The following is a 25,730-nucleotide window of genomic DNA, read 5'->3' as shown; positions in this document are numbered from 1 at the left end:
ACATTCACTGCGTAGGTGAGAGACAAAAGAAACGGAAGGTGTTTTGTTTGTGTGCCACTTCATAATGAACACTCACCAGAGCCTATGTTCCCTGTGCTCTCAGTGAGCTGTAGAGGGCAGAGGCAAAGTCAGGCACAGGGAAAAAGGTATTCCTCAAAAAAGGGAGGGCTGGGTGGAAATGAGTAGTGCAAAATATTTTCAATAAAGGTATTAAGAGCATGCAAACATCAAAGGAAGAAATCAAAGAAGATGTAAAAACTTATGAAGGGAAAAGAAGCAAAGATCAGAAATTGAGAGAGAGCTTTAATACAACACATTTAATTATAATAAAAGACCTTGATGGGTTTTTCCTTCCTTTTTTTATTTAATGTGGCTAAGAGCTTCTGAAGACCAGAGCAGCAACCTTACAGATTTTTTTATGGCATTGTAGACTACAGTTGAGGTGATATTAAATCTTAATGTGCCCTTGTTTCCTGGATTTTGAGGAAAATGAGGGAATTTACTGGTTTTATCCCCAGGATAATCACTTAATGTATGAGAAGAAACATGTATTTAGTACCAAAGCAATACTGACAATCAATAAGGCTAGAAATGTGGTTTACTGATAAAAGAAAGTATCAAACATCAGACACTATTTAGGAGTCTAATCTTTAAAATGAGGGACAGAAAAGTAGGGATGTCTAGAAACCATTTCTGACTGGGCAAATATTGTACCGATGATTGCAACCTTACTGCTCCATGGTTTGTTCCTTGAAACTGATAGGAAAATTGCTTCTGGGACTGTGGTGAGGGTGCTCTGATTAACTGCTTTTGAAACCATTTGGGATTTTTAAAAACAGAATGTATTTGGGACTATGAGGTATACTTAAGGTTTTATTACTGCACTGGTTATTGATTATTGTCTTCTGCAGCATAACATTTTTAAGCATAGATTTGAAGCATAACACATCTACAGTTCCAAAATTTTCAAGTAACGAATATTGCAATAAGAATACAAAAACTGTCACATGCAGTTTTTAATTTGCTTCTGGATATTTAGCATGTAGTTCCAGATCTAGCAGTTTGCTGGTTACCTGGTTATTTTCCTCCCAAGCAGTTTGCGTATTTATTGTACTGCACCATATGATTTGTGTTAATAATGCCATTCAAAATCACAGCAGATTAAAATCATAGCTTTTGAAGTTTATTGATGACTTAAAGAAAGGGGGAATAGGGTGGCAAAGCCCATCCTCTTCTGACACCAGCAGGTCTGATCCTTTTGGAAACACCTTTCCTTTTTGCAAATACTAACAATTTCTGTCGGATGCGTTGCTTGTGCTGTCCTATGTCAGAAACATCATTGCTTTCCTGACTGTAGAGCAGGAGGACATTTGCATCTTTGAGTGTACAGGTTAGGTAGCCCTATGTTGATGAGCTGCTGGTTAATGAGGTGTCTGGACAATGTGTGAGTGTACAGGCTGAGAAGGTAATTGTAATGGGACTGCCCTGCCTTCCCTTTCAGTTCAACTCAGTCCAGGCCTCTGCATGAGGACGCAGTGACAGCACTGGGATGCTGAGAGAAACTTTCCCATATATTTGCTTGCAATTATATTTTAGTATTAGTGGTTCTGTATTTGTTTAGTCAGCATAATTTGCTGTCAAATCTAATATTTCTTGAAATATGTATATGTACTGCAGCTTCATCAGGTAAGTTGCTTCTCACTGGAGATGAATATAATGTTCCTTAATTTTCTTGCTGACACTCTGTATCATCGTACCTGTAAGGAGTTATAAACTACCTTAAAATATCCTTATGAAATATTTGAGGACTCTGTGGTGTTAATGCCAGGGACGCAGCACTTTCCAGTTTTAGTGCACTGCGTCATGTGTCTGCTTGTTTATAGATGAATGCAAGTTCTATTTGTCAGCCCTTTGCTGACTTATGTAAGATGAATTATTTGGTGTGGCTTGACAGATATTGCTAGTTGTTCCTGTAGCCATAAACAAATGAAGTTTGATTGATTTTCTGTGGATTTGTGCCTAGTAATAGGGTTTTCTGGGTTCTAATAATGTTAAAACATGGATCAAAGCTTTTCCTGCAAGTGGAAGTTCTTAACTTCTCTCCCATGGGGCTTTCAAGGTGTCTAAAAAGAGATAAATTCTCATGCTACAGCTTTTCCCACAGTGAGAATATGAAAAGTCTTATTAGTCTCACTAATCACTCAGCCATCTATCTGCAGAAAACTTTTAGGTACTCAATATCTCTGTGGCCTCTCTCCTGCTGGCGTTTTTACCAAATTTTGCAATAGCCTGAAAGCTATCGGGCTACAAATGTATATATCATTGTATGAACAGATTTTCTCAGGAATCTGCCTGAAACCATGCAATATAGTCCCCATACTAGCTTTAATAAAGAGGTCTAGGATTGGACAGAAAGGGGAGAGGTGACTTTTTCATCAATGTTGGATTTTGTCTTTGCATTGGCAAAGGTTGGGGCAGGGCTTTGTGCTGGCACAGCTTCCTTTGTCTGTGTTGGGCTTCCTTTGGACAAGTGTGTTGGAGCTGTCCTGACATGGCCTGTGCTCTTCTGAGTCAAAAGAGAGCATCCATCACTGGTCTGTCCCCATTCTACTTCCCATCTTCCACTAAATCATCCCACGAATAGGTTTGTAAGACTAGAAGTCAATTCCTACAGCATCTGCATGTGTTCTCTCTGTTTCTTAGCAGCTGGGATTCATTCTGCTCTCAGTGAAGCTGCTGCTTTTTATAATACGAATGAACCTGGTTCAGTAATTCAGAATGAATAATTTAGTGAACAGATTTTGTTGCTTTTCTGCTAGTGAATTGTTCATAAGAAAGTTCATTTTTAAAAATTATATTAGTAAAAACTCTTGACCAAGTAATTTCCACCCTTTCTTGGGTGGTAATTCTCTAGGTTGTTCATAAGGTTTTTGCAAATAGTCAGGATTCAAAAATCAATTTACTTAACCTAATCGGATGAGGCTTGCTTCTTCAGTAGGCTAAATCAGCCAGCTCACCTGAAATCAATACAACTCTGTCAGGTGCCCCAGAATCTGGTCAGACATGTTTGACTTTTACAGACAGATGTTGGTCTGGAGGTAGGTGCAAATGTTTATATGACTTCCTTACTTAAAGATTTATTTTATTTCTTGTCTATAGGCTTATCCGCTCAACTATTTTACTGGGACAAATACAAAAAGGTCAAAAACACTTTTGAGGCAAATGGACTTTAGAAATCAAACCCAGTGACAACCTTTTCTAACACCTAATATCTGTTTTATATTCCCTGCTTTAGTCGCTAAGTAGATGTAAATGTCTGGTTAATATTGAATTTTACTAATTTTACCATTCCTGCTACCAATATCGCTGTTAAGCTGTAAGCGTTTCCCTATCTCAAGCTTTTATACGGGCTGAAGTGGGAAATTCATTAACTGTATCTCAAATCACCAATTTAAAACATTGTTATTTTGGGGTACCAGTGTATGTTGCGTTACAGTTGGCCCTCTGACTAGCATATTCATCTCTAAATAAGTCTGGTGGTTGCACAGAAAATATCAGTGCATGGCTTCTGAAATCCGAAGATTTGGTTTGATATACTATTTCCAGGTTTCCCTCTCAGCCTCCTACTAACAGGGTCAAGATTTAAAAGGTGTATTTGCAGATGACTCCATCTGTTTACTACTCAAGGATTTTTGTGTTAACAGCTTTAGGCTTAAGGATTTATCTGGCTCGCATATGGTTTTCTAACCTCAGTTCATAAACTCCTTTCTGCCAGAGTGCATCATACTAAGGAAAGGTGAAAGAGGAGGGAAAGAACTTACTCATATTCTGTAACTTTTCTGAAGCTGTGCACACTGTGTTTTGATTTTGTGATGCTCGGTGCAAAGGATGTTTTATTTTCTGTTAGCCATGAAATAGAGGAAGACGCTATAGAACTGGCTGATACTTGCCCTGTGGAGATTTGAGGTCTGGCACAAGTACACCCTGAACTCTTCATACCATTCTGTGGCTTGTTCCAGGCTGCAGTGTTTTGCTATGGCACAGGTACCTATCAGAGACATCTATGACCCCAAGTATTTGCTCGAGTACCAAGAATATCTTATGAGAGGAAAAAACACAGTTAAAATACCAGGTTGTCCTACTACCAAGATGTGAAAGAACTCGACACTCCGTTATCTAAGCAGCATCAAAATTCTGAAAACAATTCACCCTGCACCACTGGACAGCGATTGTTTCTCATATTGTCCCCAGCTATACTTTGTTATCCTGACACTGTTTGTCTTTTATTAGAGCTTTCTTAAATGCTGTCCAAATGGCTATGACAATTTATTTGTAGTTGACTGTTGCAGAATTGAAAGAACCCCAGTTTACATTAACAAGTCATCAAATATGAATGGTTCATATCTCTAGAAGTTTGAATAGATACAGCCTTATCAGAGATGATTTCAACATGTTTTGATAAATCTTTCTGTAGGATTTTGAGGGACTATCATCTTCTGTAATCATGGCTAAGGTGAATCTGAAGGAGTAAAAGGAAGGCAGAAACCAGAAATTGTTTAAAAGCCTGAGTCTTGCTTTGTATGCTAAAATAGCTTTTCTGCTTTTCTCGTTCTCTGGATGCTAATTATGTGAGACTAGTTTCACAAGCTTAAAAGTTGTTAATTTGGTACCTCGATTGTAGTTCTCTTAGCAGCGAAGGATAATTGGGTGCTGCGTTGCTCCTGCAGCATGAAACAAAGATAAAATTTCCTAAAGCTCCTAATTCTTTTACAAGTAGAGTCATTGAAATTCAATAGAAGTCAGGTTCCCAAACCACTCAAAAGTAGCTTTTGAAAATTCCAGATCAATAAATAACTTGCATACATTCAAGATGAGGTGCAATGAAGCTGTTGAAAGTAAATGACAAATCACTGGATGCAAGGGAAAAATATGCTGGTGTTTTTACCCTTCATAATATTGCTGTATGCATTTACTATTGAAGAAGGAAATCTGCTATGTAAAATAGCTGCTTATACCTGTTCTTCAGCAAGACACTTAACTGTGTTGATAGTCATATTAAACAGATTTGTTTGAGGTGATGAATGTATACCTACTTTTTCTCTCTGAATCAAGATCGTTCATATCAGTAGCATAAAACTTAACTTCTATAGCCCTTGTGGGAAACAAACCACAACTAAATGACAAATGTCAACAGATCTTATGAAACTTTTGCTGGTTTATGTAAAATTAAGTTAAATGTGTAGTAGAACCATACAATATTGCCACAGTTAGATGTTAGCTGGTGATGAGAAGTGCTTCTGACAGAACAAGATGAATGTTTTGAAGCAGGATGAACTTTCCTGGTACTGTTTATGCAGAGCTGAAAGAAAACACAAGTGAGGGTCTCCTTGTGGTTTCACCTGGCAAAGCAACTGCGGTTGGTAAACACTAGCAAAGATGTATTTATTGCAGCTTGTGTTTCTGCCATAGTAGTTTTTGGCATATAACCACTTGCTGTGCTTTGTCCTGTTCAGATATTTTGCTGTTCTCTGCTCCTTTTCCTCAGGCAGCAGTCACGCAGATGTTCACCTTGGCTTCAGCTTCTGACCTCTGCTTTCTCCTTGCTTTGTCATTTGGGAAAACTGATGTGCTTGCCCCCTCCAGGAAAGGTGGTTTTGCTGGTGTGATAGGATTGCTGATGTTCTGGCAGTTAACCGAATATTAGAGCAAACAGTCTGGAAAGGATGGATGTCGATAGTGCTCGTACCCTTTAAGCCTTTTGGAAAGGTTACAGAGAAGCACCCCAGTGAGACAAATCCTGTGTTACAGTTGAGCTGGAGGAGTTAAGGTTGATCCACTGTGGTGTTTGGGACAGCCGTTGGTTAGGCCCAGTTGTCCCCATGAGAGGTTTTGTGCTTTGGGAATGTTCCTGTGTTTCTCAGCACTTGTTCTGCTCCTCCTCCCTCTGGGCCACCCCATCCTTGGGTGCAGGCGAGTGCACATCGTGGGCTGGGGAATAACATGATGATGTTGTACTTGCTTTCTGTCACAGCCAGTAATATATAAGTGATGGTATGGAGGCCCTAAAGAACATTTAGAGGCCATTTCTTTTTATAGCTTACCAGTCCAATGGCTGGTAAAACTACTACTGAGACATAAGCATACTGTCAAATCACTGGAAGGCATGTGTTATCCTTGTGTGAATAAAACCAGTTTGTTTGCTTCTGTGTGAGTACTTGGTGTGACTAAGCATATGGCTATGGCCCGAACTTTGAAACTTCTTCCTAATATTATCAGGGGATGTGTGCCCAGGGTTGGGCTGCAGGGGCTCTGTGAGGAGAGGCCGGGGCTGCCCCATGCTGGACACAGCTGGGTCTGGTTCCATCCAGCCTCAACGGCCCCACCACAGCCACACTGGTGGTGCTGCTGCGAAAACATACTGAAGAGACAGCAAAACACTGCAAGGTTTATCCTTTTTTCGTTGTCTTTACCTTGACACACGAGTTTTCCATCTTATTTTCTCCACTGTCCTCTTGAGCAACAGGGTGGGCACCTGGCAGGTGCCAACCCAGCCCAGGGCTGTATTCCTCTGATCCCAGTATTAGTTGGACTGTTTATATACAGTCTACATACAGATCGAAACTTGCAGCAAACAAAAGCCAAGCAAATGTACTAGCGTAACACTGAATACCAGTGTAGCCCTGAGCATCAGCTGAGGGAGTTTATGTGGCTTTTGGTTGGAGCTTGATTGCCTTCTGTAATCTCAAGTATGGAAAGACTAAGCGTGTGTCTGGTACTAATTAATTTATTGTAATAGTAAATGGTGGATCTGGGCGTATACATGATGGAGACTAGAATATAGTATAAGAAGACCAGATCCATAAGAAGATATGTTCAAACAGGTAGAGGCAAGGTAAATCCACCTGGTATCAGAAGTACGGCAAGTTACTCCTGGTGTCTTGGCTGGCAGTGCTGCATTCCCTGCAAAGGGTTAGCAACAGAGATCATTTTGTAGGGTGCTGCAACTTAAGTTGACTAAATAAAAATTATTTTTTCTTAAATAATTGTTTTGAAGGTGACAGGCTACAGTCAGGCTAATACCATAATTTGGCAGGAAATAGAATTGCTTTTGCTTTAAAAATAGTAATTTTAAAGACTAGAATCATTCAACAACGTTTTTAATAATTTTTTTTCTACTCTGTATATTCAATTGTACTCTGATCTCTGGTCTGTATGCTCTTTAATGTGGGCCTTTACGTAGTCCATGCACCCAGGCCTATTTCTACCAGATGCAACTACCTTAAAAGCAAGTTGAAAACTTTGCAATAGATTATCAGATGATTATGCGGTTAGTGTGAATATGATATATAGTTATTCAAATAGTTATCTTCAACTTGCCAACACACATTTTTACATTAACTTTTAGTGTAGGCCAGTATGCTTTCCTAAGGCTAGCCCATTTGGGGTTTACTGATAATGATTCCTACCTTGCGAATGTGTAGCGGGAGATCTGTGTCGTGTGTAAGAAGATCAGCAAAGAATAATCCCTTTGTGAGATGCATTGAGCTTCTAATATGAAATGATCTTTAGATAAGATTTTCCCTTGGACTCAGTAAAGTGCTGCGGTTTGTGACCATCTGATTACACAAAATGCAGCATTAGATTTCTCTCAGCCTATGCACGTGGGGCACATTTAAAAAAAAAAAAGGTTATGAATTACTCTGGGGACAGGGTGGCAAAATCAGAGAATCTCCAGTCTGCGTGAAAGATGAGAACTGCACAGGGTGTCATGATGTTATCTCACAGAAACTCAATGTCCCTAGCAAGAGGCCCAGGTTCAAATAGGTATAAATTCTGTAGCTCACCAGCTGTTTTTTTTCCCTCTGTAATTTCTGATATAAAGTATGCAACAACAAGTTCAGGATCGAAGGATTTAGAGGTCGTTGCATCTCTGTGGCATGGTCATTGTAAATATACTACTTTTTTTTGTCTGTAGCTGATTATCTTTTGTATGGATTTCTGAAAGTGATTCATGGGGAATTCAGTTAGATCATTGCTGACAAAATGGGCTTCTTTTAAGGTCTGTGGAAACATGTAGGTATAATAGAAGGGCAGGATAGAGCCTTTGAAGGATGATGTCCAATACCTAAAACTCTGAAACAGCTCATTTATGGATTAATTGCTTGCTAAAATTGCACTTCTTATGCAGAAGCAGCTCTAATGGGATATATACTCATAAGACAAAAAAATGAAAAGATCAATCTCTTGAAAAACATAAAAGTCATACTTTGACTAAGATCATTTGCAAGTTTTTAACCCAAAGCAATTTTATTTTATAAAAAAGTAAAGAGAAGAGAGAGCAAGACTTGTCACACTTTCTCTTTCATGAGGTTGTGCTGGCTGTTAAGCCTAAAGTAATGACATTGTTTTTTGCATCATTGACCTTCTTGACAATATTTGGCAACAAAAGATGTGTGTTTCAGTGGTAATCTGTTTGGGCATGAGCAGTCTTTCAGGTATGCATGCAGTCCTGTCTGGTTTTACAGGAGGGATACGTCCCCTGGATGTCAATGCAGGAGAACCCAGTGAGGATCCAAGCAATAGCACTGTGGTTTGTTTAAGAAAGCTGCGCCAGCAAGTCTCTAAGTTGCAGTGGGGAAAAAAAATTGTCATCCTAAAAATGTGGAGCTGTAACTGGTTTACCGATCATTAAGCGAGGGACTGAGGGTGAAAGATGCAAGATTGCAGTGTTTTTTTATTTGGTAGAACATCTCCATTTAGGTGTATATTTAACCTTTTTTCCATAATGTTTTAGTCTCTATTTATGTGCACATTTATTTCTATCCCACTTATTTTGCATTCCTTTGCCTCTTAACAATTTCTATTTCTACTTCTTTTTTCACTTCCTCTCTTTCTCCTGGCAACTCTTCTGCAGTTAACTTTTGCTTTTCTTCAACTCTGCATTTTTGCTTTTTTTTTAAAAATTTAGTCCTAGTCCTCACTGTTGCTTTATTCATTATTTTCCTGTGATTCTGCTGATAAAATGATTAAAACTATTTTTCTTCCGATGTATTTCCTTTATTTTCCTCTGTCATCTTTGTGAACAGATTCCCTTTCCCTTTTCTGGGAGACTCACAGGTCTCATATTTTTCTCTTCAGTGATGTCCAAATTCTTAACCCTACATTTCCTCAGTTTTTATCTTCCTGAACAGTCCCTTTGGTTTTTACTAGTGCTGTTCAATAGTCTGCATCAGGAAAAAAGTATTTGGGGAAATGTGGAATACACTTTAAGTAGGATAATTTAGCCAGATATCCAGATGATTGTGATAGCTTTAGTTGTTAGGATGTCACTCCAGTGTCTGCCAGGAATAGCTTTGGTAAATAGAGGTAGAGAAATTATTGTATCACTGCTTTGTCTATTAATGAGGTGTTTAAAAAAAAAATAAAAACGTAAGCCTGTAGCATCATCAAAACCCTTTTTTGACTGCTGGTATAAAAAGGTTATTTTTGATAATACAGGGATTTATAAATTACAGCAACATTATATATGAAATTTCATGTTGAAAGATTTTGATCTGAGGTGATGCTACTTCACTGTGGGCCCCGATTACACCAAGACTCATTACAAATATTTATAATTATAATGATACATCTGGCCTGCAGATCCTGTACTAGGAGAAATGCTAGGCATTAAAATAGTGGGCTGGGTGGTGTTCTTTGTCACTTAAAAAATGCTAAAGTGTAATAACCATATTTCTTCTCAAAATTACTGATGAAAACAACCCTCATTAGCAGGCAGATGGCTTGCTGGAAGAGAAGTAAAATTGCTCTTTTTTGAAAATAGGACTGATTTAAAATAAGAACTTGGATGTGTTTTTAGCTCTGTAATGCACAGTAGTTTTAGCAAAGAGGACACTTTGCTATGGACAAAGAAATAATGCAAGACAAACTGCTCACAAAGAATAACACAACTATGCAAAAGGAGTGTAACTCAGTGGTCTGCATTCAACTGCACTACATTTTACTCTATTAATAGGGCAGAAAAGGAAATGATGGGAAAGACTTAATTTCAAAAGTGTCCTTCAGGATTTAGTTTAACTTTGGATCTACAGATCTAATCCAGAAAGTTCTTGTTTTAACAGCTCTTATGCATGTCCCAGTACTTCTAGGTGAAACTTTACTGTGCCAAATGAAATATTTTCACATCTTGGAATTGCTTAATGCTTTCATCTTACCTCATTTTTTCAAAGCAGCATGAACATCTGTGTGCAGCTTTGCAGGATGGTGAGCTATGCCCTCAGAAACAAGCATGAGGTTCTATGCAAAACTTGGATGTGCCCAGTATGAAATAATTGTGAGTAGATTCTATTATTGAGAACACGATTGGACCCAAATTTCCTTATAAGAATGCCAAACTCACATTTACTGTCTAAAGTTTATAACCTCATCAAAGTTGCAGCTTCTTAGAAGGCATAACTTGATGGTGTATTTGCAATAACATGAGGTACTCCGCACCTTTGGGGGGGGGGGGGTGAGGGGGTGTGTGGGGGGGGGCACAGACATGCAGACATCAGATTTTCCATAACAACAAATGTGTTGTTTCACAGATTTGGAGTTCCTGGTTTTAAATGAGACAATTCAGTTAGACAGTCGATGTATTTTCACTTTTTTATTCAGCCATGAAGTTGTAGGTTCTCTATCCTATCTAGAAAATAGCCTTCTCTGTCCCCACCTTATACAAAGTGAGAATTCCACTTTTTTTATTTATTTCTGTGATCTGCATTCAGTTGTGAGTGTGCTGAAGGCTGACAGTTTGACTCATTAGGCTCCTACAAAGCGTAATCTCATTTCACTTCGGCTGCATTGGAGATAGCTCTGAGGTCAGCCAGGTCAGGGCTGCAGTTGCTGCATGTAGCTGTAGCATTTCTTTCCTGCTAACAATCCTGGGGACTGGAATACATCTGATTAATAAGGTCAGCTGAACTGAACTATTTTGGTGTTTACGAAATTGTTTAATTTGCCTTGTTCTTATCTATCTTTGCAGTGATTTTGGCCTGGCCTTATGCCCTGGGTCACTTCTTGATATGTCATGGGTTACATGCATATCCTCACTACGTGGCTTCGTAGCAGGAGGGGGGGATTACAAGAATATCATCGTAGTGTGAAATTAAATTCTTAAAGATAAAACATCTAAAATAGCTAAAACATTACCTCAAAAACAAACAGTGCAATTGATCCTACTTAATTACATGCTTAATAATTTTAAACCAATGTAAAGCACATTGACGAGGTACTAATCCATTTCATATTCACTGCCACCAGATTTCCTCCTCCTTATTTGCTTTGTATCTCATCATTATTGTGCACATAAAACTAGTATTCTTAGAATTTTTATAGTACTATTTCCATATAAAATGAGGAAAAGTCTAATACATGAATACTAAACAGCTCATTAACATGGTTTGTAATATAGCTATTCACGATAAAAGCAGCTGAGAAATGCTGATATAAAATAGTACTTAAGTCCCAGAGTATATCTAAGATTAGAAGAATCATGCCTTGGATAATAAATACTTCAGGGAAAACAGGAAATCTTAAATACAAATAAAATGAAATAAAGCATTTTGTATGCTTAATTAAACACATTAACAGATGCATTTATTTCAGTTAAATAATTAATATATTACTAGTTCTGGTTGTTTTTTATCATAAAAAAATCTGGCTGCCAGAAGATTTTGGAAAGCTCTTAAATTAGAGAAAAAAGAATACTGCCTTTAAGAGACATGTTTGTTTATTTTTATTTTTTTGGTAATCTGGAGCTGGCACAAAGATTGTTAGTGATTGAAGTACACAACAAGAAAAATGTGGGGAAAAACTGTATAATCTGCCATCTTAAGCCTGATCTTTAAACTTGCTCTATACGGGCAAGCCACTGTCTCCAGCTTAAGAAATGGGATTGTTTTTAAAACTATTTATTTATGAATGATTCCATTTCTACTGACCTGCTTTAAGGCTTGGTCTGTGAAGTTGTTGCCTCTGGGCTTTTAGCTGTGCTTTGTGTGCAGGCCACAGAGACAGGCTGCTGCAAGTTACCTATCCAAAACTGTCCCTAGAGTGCACAAGAGAAATTCTGCATTTGCAGCGAGTGTTTTATAGAAGTTGGAACTCAAATTTAGGAAATAGTGGGAAAATGTGAACAGATAAGTGTTTCCTGCTAAGCTGGAACAAGGGTAAGTTTGAGTAAGAGAAACTTAAAGAAAAGGATTTTAGTTACTTATTTGCATTGATGATGGGTTGAAGAGCTGCATATAGTGTCTCTTGACTTCTAAGACCTGTTCCCTTTTGGTTTTTTTGGCCTGCTCTCAGGAAAAGGAGGCAGAAAGATGAGAGCACACAGTAGTTCATATGGCCAACATCTGTAATGCAGTCACAGCTTGGCATTGTAGGAAGTACAGTTCACATTGATGCAATGACCTGCCACAGCTGCACTTTAAAAAAGCTTGGGAAGGCTGTGTAGGACCAAATGGCCTCCTGGCCTCACGAGGGAAAACTCATGCAAGAAGGAGCGTGAGGATCTAATCAGTTCCCCAGTCATCGTGTAGGTCAGTGCAAACTTTTTGTTGTAGTCAAACACCTTTATTCTGTGGTCCTGTCAGCAATGTAGTTTTATTTTTACTTATATATATATTAAAAAAAAGCAACTTAGTTTTCAAAGTAATTGTAAAACTGTATTCCAATAGGGAGTGATGTAAGCCTGGGAAGGAAGTGAAAATTACTCTCATCCAGACAGCTTGGTTGCTTTTTTTGTGGTAAAACTGAAAACCATAAATCATAGTTTGTTTATTCTATTTTTCCATGACTCAGCTGTATTTGTTGTCACATGCGAATTGCCAGCGGGCTTACAATTTTGAATGCATAAAAATACTGAGATTCTGCAACAGATTTCTTTTTCTCGGTTTGATTTTGGTATCGCAGTAAATAACTGAAAAACTTCATACACAGTCAAGGGAACGTTCCTTTTCCATTTTGGAGAAGGATGATAAGAGATGTATAAAATTGCTGCTGAGAAGTCAATCGTATAGAAGAACCAGTGATGCAGCACTCTCAGCTCCCTCAAAGCTTTATTTTTTAATCCCCATTTGGATGTGTTTGCATATATGACCCATATAGAAAGGGGCTGTCAACTTGCTCTTTAACAAAAAAAAAAGAAAAAAGCTGGGAAGCTAGTGCTTGTTTAAGAAAACAAATTTTAAAAGTTACACAGTGCAAAAAGAAGTCTTGGGTTTGAATTTAGGATGCTTCTCTGTGGCTGTCTATGCTGAGGAGCTTTGTTTTGTGATTAAGCTTTCTTAATGTTTCTCCAGCTGTGCAGGGGAGCACTACATCAGACTTGCTTTTATTTGAATTTAAATGTTTCTTTCTACTCTCAGAGCAGTGCAAAAGAACCTTCACATAAATGGTGTGCGTGTTTGCTATACCAATCCTACTTTTAATTGCCTATAACATCTAAGGAGCTCCCATAGCTGTGAATGCACAGGTACGTGCGCGGATTCTCTTTAAGCCTGAAGATTGCTTACATTCTGGTCTGGTGCTGTGCTGAGGTTGAATCCCATCTCTCACGAAGCACATCTTCCTAGCTTGGTTAAAGATATAACCATTTGGGTAGATATTTCGGAAGCCTGAGCTCTCAGGCTTGCCGGTGTAAACGCTGCTGTGGCGCACAGGGGTAGGCCGCACTCCTCAGGCACCGGCTTACTAGTGGTAGAATTTAATGATATTGGGTTAGTCTTTCAGGGGATTTTGCCTTATACCAAAATATGCGTGAAGTTGACAGTAAGATCTCTTTTAGTGGCTGAAATTGCCAGAATAAAAAGTGTATGTAGAAACCTTAACTGTAATCAGCGTAAGAACATGCTAAGTACCAAAGCTAATTCCTACCGCCATGCGATAGCCTTGGTGAATGCATTACGCTGTGTGCCCACTGTACTGTCATTTATTTATAATGACAGATTCATTTTAGCAAGATGTTTTGAGCTTGTTAAAACTGCATTAGTCTGCAGCCAGCAGTAATATTTGGACAGTGATCCGTGCCCGCCCACTGGAGTGCTCGTGAGGCAGCGATCTTTGGTGTAGGCCTCTGCGCGTGGTTGTGCTCAGCTCATTATGGTGTCTCGCCCTAGTGGAAGGCATCAGCTGTATTAACCTGTGGTTATTTACTGTTCAGACATTAGTTAAAACCAGAGTTCTCTTAGCATGGCTGCTCCTCTCAGTGCCTAAGCTCCGAGTGGTCATGTTGCTCGCTAATACATTGTGTAACAGCAGCTGCACGTGGCTAAAACATCTCAAGGTAACAGTTCTGTCTCATATTTAGCTAGAAAAAACATGTATATATGCACCAGGAGGAGTATATATTGGGCCAACTAGAAATTTATCGTTAATTTACACTGCACCTTGCATTCTCACCTGGATAGTGAATTTCATCCTCAGCAGCAGCTCTGGCATTTGCAGGATGCTTTTTAGGTGGTTTTGGAAAACATTTTTAATATATGCAGGGTCTGCTTCCAGTTTAGGCTTCGTGACTCCCTTGTCTACGGTGCTCAAGTGCAATGATTTGATGCTTTTGGAGTTTGGGTTGAAAATCCGCTACTGGTAACTGATTTGTTTTCATTTTTTTCTCTACTCCTCCAGAGTGGCTTTTGCAAGGCTGTTTTATCAAGGATGGTATGTGGTTGATTGTGAAGTGCAGCTAATTTTGGCATCTTGTAAATATCAAAACAACATGTTTTGTCTTCACAGTAATGTGCTAAGGTCAAAATTGCGTTTCTATTTGAATAGATAAGCATTTCATCTTTAATATCTACAACTTCAAAGCTACAGGAAGAAAACAGGAATTTTTAATACTGATATGTTGATGTTTCAGCCCACGCCTCTCTGAGGAAAACTTCTAAATACCAATACAAAATGACAGGGTAACATTTGTGTGGATGCCAGCTCTTTTGCTACACAGCAGCTATGTATGCTGCTTTTTTGACCATGGTACTGTAAAAGGACAATGCTTTTTCGGGGGAGGTGTTCTTATCTCTGTGCTTACCTTTTGTTTCAGGGTTGTTCCCCCTTTTAATTAAATCTCTTCACTTTCCAGACTGTCTGTTGGGACCAGAGTCTGCTATCTGTTGGATGTTTCTGAGCAGTAGCCTTTTCATATTGTTGACGCAGTTGGCATTATTCCCCTAGTATCGCTGGATCTTATTCACTTATGTGTGCATCTGTTTAGATCTTGTGTTCCCGCAGGGCATAAAAAATCACTAATCCGAGTTCTCAGTTTTAGCTCCGTGTTCTCTTAGTCTCGCAGTTGATGTGCACTAAAAATATCATTGTTGCTGGGGGACTAATGTACAATTTAAAAACAATAAATATCCCATTTGCTGAAGGCTAATAGTCTATTCATTTTGTGCTGAAATACTGCCTGTTCCTTCTGTGAAGGACTCGTCTTCTGCGGAGGTGATTCTGTGATCTTTGCTCTGCCATGCAAACTCTTGCAAAGTAATACAATTTCAGTTCTTTCATCCCTCTGGCAAGTGCCAGACGTTGCCTTAACTGTCTGCTGTTTCTGCTGTCATGGATTCAGCCTGTTTGCCAGAATGCCTCTGCCTGCCAGGACATCCACCCGCTGCAGAGCGATGCTTGGAGTGGTAGGAGCACAGCAAAGCCTGACTCCAGCTTGGGAGGATTTGGCGCTGGTGCTGCCTGGATGCATGAACAGTGGGACTCTTCATTCTGGTCTTGCGTTACCTTGAATCTCTTCCATGTTTCTACTCTTTCTCCCAGATAACGAGGGAAATGCACAGGTCACCTTTTTAATTCTTTTCATATTTAAGTAGAATGTGGTGTTCCTTGAATTTCAGAGCTTGTTTTTCCAATGTGAATTGTCTGGAAATATTTTGCTATTTTAACAATTTTCACCCTGTATTTTGAGAGAGAGCATACCCTGTAATGGTGTCCATTTCAGTTACACCATTAACGAAGAAAAATATATACAGGGTTACAATGTTATTCTGCAGTCACTCCGACATGAGGAGTCGGAGAGAGGTTGATTAGATGTGGCATTAAAAATGTGACCAGCACAGTGTAATATTAGCTTTGGCATAACATAACCACTTCCACACTCCTACCAGAGGCTTTTAAATATACAGGTTCTCTAATGCTAAGACCACTCTGAGAAGATCCAGGAATGGTGATAAAATAAAAAATGTTTTAGTCCCATATTTAATAGGTTCGGTCTGTGAAGCGTGTTGCAACATGAAGAGAAAACAAACATGAATAGGTTCCATAAAATAACTCTTGCTTGGTTTTAAAATGGAAAGTGACCGATACAGATCTATCTAGAATGGAAATTCTTATGAGAACCTTTGTTGAATTCTGTCTGTAGATAGATGTCACCAATATCACATGATGTAGCTGAAATAAAGATTTTTTTACTACTAAAAGTAGTAAATATAAGATGGTAATTAAGGTAAAGGTCCACACCCTCTCGTTTAGTGGTTAGCATAGTGGATGCTGTGGGGAGAGGGAAAAAAGATGCTTTGAAGGGTGTTTTAGCATAGTTATAGTAGAAAACCAAAAAGAAAGCATAGTGTGAAACTTGTAATATTACTGCATGGGAGTTAAAGAAGCTGAGCTACCACTGAGGTTAAAAGAGTTTCTGCTTTTGAGTCAGCGGAGTGCTGCCTTTGGGAATGGCAGCGTTTCTTGGTGACCAGGTAGTTATTTTGCAGATCGCTCTCAATCACTTAATTGTTTGAATAAATTCAGCATTGGGGGATTTAATAAAAGTTAATAGTACCCTTAATCTGAGTCAGAAGCAAAACTATCAAGAGAATGGTCAAGTCTATGAATCCAGGCAAGGCCAAGCAGCAGTGGGAAGGCCCACTTGGCACGGGGACTCTTCCCTTTCCTTGCACAGGGACTTTCTGCCAACGTGCCTTGCTGCCGTGCTGTAGCTGTAGGCAGTACTGCTCTGCAAGGCTGCTGCTGATGGCGGGTGTTTTCTTGGAAAGTTTTATAAACAGAAGCAGGAAAAACAGCTTGACCAACTGTTTTACTGTGTTTTTATTTCACACTTCAAATTAAAAGGTTCTGGTGATACTTTGTAAAATGGCTTATTCTTATTTCAATGTTTTTAATGCTTATTTTTGTATATTACTTTTTTTTAACAGCATTTGAAATGTTGTAAACATACAGAGCAAGAACAAAGTATACTGAATGTCAGGAACAGTGTGCAGTAGAGCCTACAGTGACTCAGTATTTGGCAGCATCTGTCCCACCTGTATTCATTAGAGGTTTGTGTAAACTTGGGGTTCTTTTGCTGGTTTTAAAATCTGTGCAGATTCTGGATCAGCAGTTAGGTGATGGCTTTCAACAGCTGTCAGGCTTCTGTCATGTTGATGACAGGGTGATACGATAATTAAGCCATCGATCATATTAGGAATCCAGTCACAATTTAGTGAACTTCATTCACTAATATTCCAGTCAATGTAATTCTTGCTCTCCTGTAATCATTATGTGCTTCAAGATTCATGTGACACTTTGGGGGATACAGGATCGTTAAAACTGTCAGCTAAGAACCACTACGTTAATGAGATGGTTAGAAAATAGTTGCCGTTTCTAACAGATGAGAAGTTAACTCGTCTGCCCACTCACTTGGATAACTCCTTACTCTTTACTTCTGTCAAAACTTGCTTCAGAAGATGAGAAGGAGATATATACAGCAAATACATCGAAAGAGTTGGAATAAACTTTTGATTTTATGATGCATATTGCATAGAGGATGAGGGTCACTTAATGACAATGGCTATTACTGGTGCACATAAATTGCTAATGATCCAGGAGGCACGCTCTTAAGGTTGCCTAAGCTTTTTAGCAAGTCAGTTGTTTCACAAGGTAACAAATACAGATGTGTGCATTTCTTTCCATAATTTTATGCTGCTGTGATTGTTGAAAGACACTGCTGCATATTTGTGGTAGCCTACAGGCAAGCTGAGTCAGAAGGCTGTGAGACTTGTGCTGTAGTGATTTGACAAAAGAGAAAAATGTGAAGGTGGGTTCTCATTTTGAAACTTGCCTAAGAAAAGTATGCAAAGGATTTGGTCTTAGGAAGGGGAAGAGGAGGCTGTAAGCTTTGGCAGTGTGCATTTATCTGACAACAGGAATCTTCGTGTTTGCGTAAGCATTAGGGGTGTTTGAGCAAAGACTGTTGTGCAGAGCATATTGAATGTGCTTATTGATACAGTTGTGCATTTGTCTTAATTCCCTCTTACATATGACAGCAAAGGACTTCTTTCCTCAGCATACCTGGTTCAGACAGCAGGGTATTCGTACGTGTATTCCTCAGGTATACAGAATCTGTAAAAACATATTTCAGGAAAAAGGCAGGAAGATTGTAGTTATGACATTGTTCAGTTGTCATAAAAACATTGAGCTTTCTTTAGGGGCTTTTCTAAAGCCTTAGATGTTTTCAATGTAAAATATAGTTTTGCTCTTTGTTTACCTAATTGTGTTTTTCATACTAAACCTCATTTAAGTGCCTTCTTCAGCTTTCTTCTGTAGAATATATGACAAACTCTGAGACTCAATCTACAAATCCCTTCATGTCCTATAATAAAAAGATGAGCAGAAGGTAGTTAAAACTATTTATCACAGCATACTTGACAAGTGTGGGGTGTGTTAAGTTAGATAAACTAGCAACTTAGCCATTCTCCATTCTTTACCTTATAAGACAGAATTAAAACCAAATGAGGCACAGAGCCTTCTTGCTTCAGGAAGGTATTGTAGCTTACTATTGTATCTTTTTCATTTATTAAACTCAAACTGTTTCAGAAAACTTGCTTCTATTAAAAGTCATCTTCTGTACAGTATTTTTGTTTAACAAGTGTAATTTGTCTTTCCAAATGACTTTTTTCTTTCAACTGTGTCAGGATATTATTACATATACCTGGTCATTTCAACCACTTACACTGCATGCTAAATACACTCAATAAGCATTTCATTTAGCATTAATGGGATAATTATTGTATGTGAAATACTGATCTATGATAAAAGACACATTTACGAAGATCTGACAGTTTCTCAATTCATTGCTCGTGTTAGATAGTAATTAAACTTTACAAGGTTATTTTAAATTGATCGGTACAGAATTTTTGTGCAGTAGTTACTATAATACATGGGCAGTGATACGTCATCTGCAGCTACAGTGCCATGTTAACCAAACATTAATTTGAACTAATCTCTGTACATTCAGTTGCTAATCACAGCTACTCATTGTTTACAAGATCTCGTAGCATAGAAGGCAGAGTATTGTCAGTAGGTATAATATGTATTTTGTCCACACATGGTTTTGAACTAGATTTTATTGAAATCAGTGAAATACATATCATACCTATGGGTTCTCATAATTATATAGGAAATAGCGTACAAAAGATATGCAATAAAATGAAAAAAAAACATTGTTTCTCTGAAGAAATGTATGGACAGATACAAGGCTTGCTGATTTTCATGACAGGTTGGAGCACATCCAGCTTCAGTGCTCTGTAACCTCCTGTACTTTTTGGAAGAGCCCTGAGGAGCTACTGTTCCACTCTAAAGTTCCTATTAAATAATGTATAAAGTCCCTGTCTGTCCCATGAAAAGTCAGAGAAAGTTAACAATAAGTTTAATTTTCGGAATCAGGGTGTATTTAGACAAGAAGCTGACCTTGGCGCTGGCTGCCTTTGAACACGGAAGGTTCTCAGCGTTCCCGTAGAGCGGAGTAATGCTGCACTGGGAAAGAGATATTGAGTTCAGACAGGGCAGGCAAATGAGCAATTGTGTAGCTTGCATGGGGCTCTGGGGAGGCCTCTGTAGCTTCTGCCAAGATTTCATGTCGGCAAGCTCCCTGCGGCTGTTGAACGTCTCAAAGGGAACGGGCAGTACCAGCCTTCCTATTGCCACTGACAGCCTCAGCAAATCCCTGCTCCTCCAAAAAGGGTGACAACAGTTGGTCCTGACTAGCTGGGGAGCCAAATACTAAAACTCTTTTGCTTTTGGCTTGTTGCGTGGTGTTTCTTTTCTTTCATGTGCCTAGTAGCTGTTGAAATTCCACTGCTGCATGTATGGCTTTTCTTTTTTTTTTTCAAAAAAGAAAGGGGAGGTATAGAAAGGACAGGATGCTGAAATGGAAGGATACTCCAGAGGCTAGAAAAGAGAAAAAAGGAAAAAAGACGTGGCTTTTGGAGAGAGTTGAAAGAAAAAAAAAAATCAGTCCAGCATTAGGTAAGGCTGTGAATCCAAAAGGCTGGTATTTCCAAGTCTTTTAAATCTGTTTCTGAACAAAGCTGCTTGCCTTCTACCAAAGTAATTGCTCTTTATTAGAAAAAGCACACACAGGATTTGCAGTATTTTGCTGAGGCTGTATAGGAACCAAAAATGTTTTTTGTGAGAAGTGGTAGATAACCTTCAGTTAGCTGGCAGCTCTTGTATCTGAAGGAAATAAACTTCAATTTGTATGTAAAAGTTATATTCTGACCAGTTAATGGTTGTGACGTGAGCTACAAATTGCTGAAGAATTATGGAAAATAAGTAGGAACATAATACCAGAGATTTAACCATAATTGACTATCCTTTTTTTTAAGATTCTTTTTTAATTTAAATGCAGGGGGAAAAAAAAACTTTTTCTCAGGGTAAAAAAAAAATCTATTGGAGGAAGATGTTCACATATCATCTCCAAGTATACAGAAAAGCAGAGAAAAAAGCAAAACGGAGAGTTTGTAAAAAGTGGGTATGTCAGATTATCTTTATGTAAAGCACCCAAATTACTCCTTTATGTGATAAGGGAAGACTGCAGAAAAGTGGTTTTCATCATATAATTTGGATTTTGAGGTCAGATCTGTTGATCCCATGGCATTTTCAGTTGTCTCATTAGAAAAATTTAACAAAATATATGGGGCTAGATTCTTATAGTACGAACTCTTTACTGTTACTGTGGCTGACCCTTCCTATTGCAGTGGCTGTTTAGTAACATTTGTCATAACAATTGGTGGTAATTCTATTGTAATAATGATTTTTTTGAAGAAAAGGGAGGCATAGCTCTGGTTTTCTGTTACTTGATTGATTTGCTTAACTAAGTGGAGAGAAAGAAAATGCCTAAAAGTATGTCTTTTACAGAGGATTACTTCTACAGTGTTATTTAATTTTGTCTATTTGTATGTATCCTGCTGAAATTTCCTCTATTCTTCCTTTCTCTGTGCCTCTTTACACATAGAATCTTATTAGCACATCAGTAATTTGTAGTCTAAATTCCCTTGAGAAACTGTATTTTTCCTGCCCTTTTTATGCAGAGCTCCCAGGTATCAGTATTCAAAGTACAACGAAAAAAACACTCAGGCTCGCAGAAGAAATTCTCCTGTTTCATCAACGTACTCATTCTTTTCATATTGAAGAAATACAAAGGCTAATGTAATTGAAAAGAAAGTTATCGTAGAAATTGCTTCCTCTCAAGAGCTGGTGTCCTAGCTCCAGAAGCAGTAGCAGATGGAAATGGAAAAAAGTTTTGCTTGCAGCACCGGGCTCTAGTGGTTGTGGGAGCAAAATGTCTGTGCAGTCTTGCATTCTGTAGCTTTACCTGCACACTTGTAGCTCATCTGTCTTCCCTCTGATTGTAAAAGGGAAGCGGGGGGGGAGACTGTTACCTCCGGAGAACAGATTTTTGCTTTTCTCTACTAGAATTATAACTGGAGCTGTTCTTTTACTTACGGTAGAGACCATCCTGCTTCCTAACACAAGGTACTCGCCCAAGTATCTGGAACTCACTTTCAGCACTGTGTACAGGTTAACAATTCAAGCTGGCAACACAGTTCCCTGACTATTTCATGCTTGGCATGTCAGCAGCAGCACAGAGCCCTGATGTGTTCGGGGGGAAGGCGCTGTGCTTGAGCAGGACATTTACATGGCTATGTTCCTGTCCGGGCTGCCAGGCGCCGACACAATTAAAGGCTGCTCTCACAGAGTGCAGACAGATGCCAGTCCCTTAAGAAGTCCAACCAGACACTTGATGCTTCCTGAGGAATCAAGCTCTGCTGTGCAGAGTATGTGTGACGGGTTGGGGTGTGTAGGAAATCCTGGTGGCAGTTGTAAGTTAAGTCTTTGGCGGTCAGTGGAGTGGGGACCGAAATTGAGGCGGTGTGCTTGACTGAACGTCCTGACTGGCTTGCTCTTGCATGTGATTTTTGACTCAAAAAGCTCTTTTGACACAGACCGAATGAATGCTCTGTGTAGAACGGAGCGGTGCCAGCAGGCAGAGTGAGATTGCCTGCTGCACCTTGCTCTGAGGTGCTGTGTAGGGCAGTGTGTGCAGTAGGAGAAGTGGAGATGCTCATCCAGACCCATCCAGTGTGGTCCAGGGCAGTTTTTGAAACACAAACTGTAGGTGAGGTGCGGTGTTAGGGCACTGAACTGTGCTTGAAAGCAGTAGCATGTTTTCATCTCAGTCCCATAAAGTACGAGTATATTTCTAATCTGTTCTTATTTTGTGTGTTTTTTAATTAAAATCATTGAAAGATGAAAAATACAAGAGGTTATTAATCACAGCCTTTCACCTGCTTCAGCACCACAGCTCACTTTCTCCTAGTCTCCTTTTAAGTTAGGACAGACTTAATGTCTTTTACTTTAAATTAATGCGTCCCCTGCCTCCTCCTTCATCCCGCCCTGCCAGAATGAGGGGATGGGAATGGCCAAGGGAAGACCTGAATGCTGTTGCTTGGCTGGCAAGGCAGAGCTCTGAGGCCACTGCTGCTTGGCCAAGAGTTGTGGATGGTGAGTTTAGCTGGAAGGTGGCTAAAGGATGCTAGGTGGGCTCCTTTTTTATTGTTATTTTTATTTTTTTAAAAAAAGCTTTCTTGGTGTAATTTGGGAACACTAAATATTAGGTCATAAATGGCAAGCTTAGCTGTAGTATTTTCAGCCTCTGACTTTTCCCTTCATATATCTTTTCTATGTATTTGTTGTCTTAGTACGTGTGTTTGATGTAATGCAGTATCTATGCCACAAAGATTAAATCTTTGAGTAGGAATCAAACCCACCAAATGAAAAATGTAAAAACGGGAAAAAAAAAGATAAATCGTGCTACTCATCTTTATATCGTAGGGTCTCTGTAGTAAAATATCTTTGTTAAAGTTAATAATTACATTATAATCCTTTGTAACTGTATGAGGGTTAATGGAGCAGGAATGTGGTTTATGGAGGGAATTCCTTTTACAGAATTACTTTCAAAAATCTTTTTCAAGTAGAATGGTACTCAACTAGTTTTTTATTCATCTCCAGAAACCTGTTTTGGTGGGAATTGTACTAGATTCAGACAAAACGTACTATTCCAATGGAACTAGGGTCTTTAATTTTTAAAAACATACTTTAAAAGCTTTATCTGTGGGATAACTATACTGTTAGGAATTTGTTGTACTCATACCACTTACAGCTATCATTTAGCAAAAGAGAAAGGGCGTTCATTTAAAATTAATTAAATCCTGCCTGGAAGTGTACCCTACCACTAGTTCCAAACTGTGGCCTGGTGGCTTTATTTGAGGTGCTAGCTTTTCCAAAACAAACTGGTCCTATTTGTGTATTACTGTTGCTTAGAGATTGTGAAGAATAAAATGTAGTTTTAAAGTTACCCACTGAAATAGACTGGGCACAAAATAATTTCTTTTGTTCAACAGGAACTGAACATAGGCACTGTTATGTAAAAGAAATGATAAACTCTGGCAAAAACAAGTTTCTTCAGTCCATCTGGTGTATAAAATCTAAAAAATTTACCATCAAGTGAAGAGCAGAATGGCGGTAAAGTATAGCAGGTTCCACTCCGTGCCCTTTCTAGCTGCTTCCACAGAGGCCTTGGAAAGCTTGAGATAGCTGAAAATACTGGCTGTTAAAAGGCAAGGTAACACGGGGAAGGCTGTGGCATAGTGTGGGAAGGCTGAGGCTGCTTTTAAATCCAGAGATTTGATGCCTGCACTTCGTGAACAGCCAACCTGATGTGGTAAGGTGGTCAGAATTTGCGGTTCGCTAGGGAAGAAGACCTTGGAGACAGAGGTGGGAATACAAAGAAGGGAGTGAGATCTTAAGTGATTTTTCTGGTTTCCAGAAGAAGCTTATCTTTGTTCCTTCACACTGGGAAAAAGGGGGACAGAAAAGGGAAATGGAGCGTGCTGTGTTGGTGAGGACCAGCGACGTGCCAGTTTGCTCGAGGCCTTCCCCGCCTGGGGCTAGCCAGCAAGCTGGGCTTGTGTTCAAGCATAAGTCAAGAGATCAGGGGATGAAATTGTTTTGCAGGCAGTGCCTCTCCATGTGATTTTAATGGTAAGTCTGCCACATCTGGCTGTGTTTTTTGGAGTTGGAGCTCAATGCATTTGCATGCCCTGGTCCTTCCAGAAATTGTTCTGCTCTTGGAGGATGAGCAGTGGACTAAGTCTCTGTATAAATGCTGTATCCGTGATCAGTAATATCACCTCTTTTGACTGTTTCTTGGCAGCTGACAACATAGTTCGAAACTGCTTAGAAACATGTTAATTTTAAAAGCGTTTGCAGAAATTTTCTCTATATAAATTTGCCTCAAGTTGTTTATTTTGCTCTTGTTTTCCAACTCTTTCAGAAATATCTTGCTCTTATTTCCACAAGTTCTGTTCCACCAGCACATGGGGCACTGCAATGTTCTCTGTGCAAACCCAAGATGCAAACAGCAAAACGCTGAAGAGATGCCCTGAAACATAGATGTGTTATGTTTCTTGTTTATACTGAGCTCCAAAATTACCATATCTCACGGAATTGAGATCTTTCTGTCCAAGACTTGAAATATACATTTTGGTCTTCATGCTGACTTAGCAGTGAAATCTGAACACATTGGTTAATTTTTCATTAAGTTTTGAAGGTGTTTTCATTCAGTGCTGCTATTAAGGAAAGTGAGTGAAAGATGGAAACAGAAGTAGATGTAATTGAAGAATTGAGACAAAAAAAGAAGGCAGGCTGGAAGGCTGCTATAAGATCAATGCTACTTGTCGCTGGTCTTCACCTGGACATTGAGTCATTGACCACAACTCTATAAATGCGACCATCCCGTCGAGTCCTTATCTACCCCAAGTGGTCCATCCATCAAATCCATGTCCTTCTATTTTGGAGACAAGGATGTCATGCAGGACCATGTCAAATGCATTGTCCAGTCAGATGACATTGGTTGCTCTTCCCTGATCCACCAATGCTGTACTCCCATTGTAGAAGGCCAAAAGCCACCAGTAACGTCTTTGTTTTCCATGTGCCTTAGTGGAATTTCCAGGAGGATGTGTTGTAATTTGTGGGAATGTGGCGTGGGATATCTGGTGACAGCTCTGTTAGCTGAGCCTGTGACTCCTTGCCCTGCTGTCCCCTCCTGTCTCTTCTTTCCAAGATGCTGCCCATGCACCCACAGATTATATGGAACTCATCCCAATGCCCCACAGATCGCTTCATGAGCATGTATAATTTACTGAAATGGGAGATTTTTTTTAATGGATATTCACCTATAGGGCTTGCAAGCTGACCAAATTAGTGAAAGGCCTGACAAGTGCCAGAGTCTTAGAGGACGGGAGGAGGTGAAACCATGAGGCCGGAGAAGCAGAGGGGGAAGGCCATGGCTTCTCCTGGCAGCACTGGGCCGTGTGTCCCCTCAAAAAGCAGACTCTGAGACTCTTAAA

At 39.3% G+C, this 25,730-nt stretch overlaps 1 protein-coding gene across 10 annotated transcripts in view; it reads left to right on the top strand.

Moving 5' to 3' along the window:
• Positions 1 to 25,730, top strand: part of LRP1B (LDL receptor related protein 1B) — a 681,046-nt gene that overhangs the window by 168,416 nt on the left and 486,900 nt on the right. The window lies entirely within an intron of this gene.

This window comes from Anser cygnoides, chromosome 6 (genome assembly GCF_040182565.1).
Source record: "Anser cygnoides isolate HZ-2024a breed goose chromosome 6, Taihu_goose_T2T_genome, whole genome shotgun sequence".
In the NCBI taxonomy this organism is placed as follows: Eukaryota; Metazoa; Chordata; class Aves; order Anseriformes; family Anatidae; genus Anser; species Anser cygnoides.
This window is presented reverse-complemented; position numbering and strand designations above follow the sequence as displayed.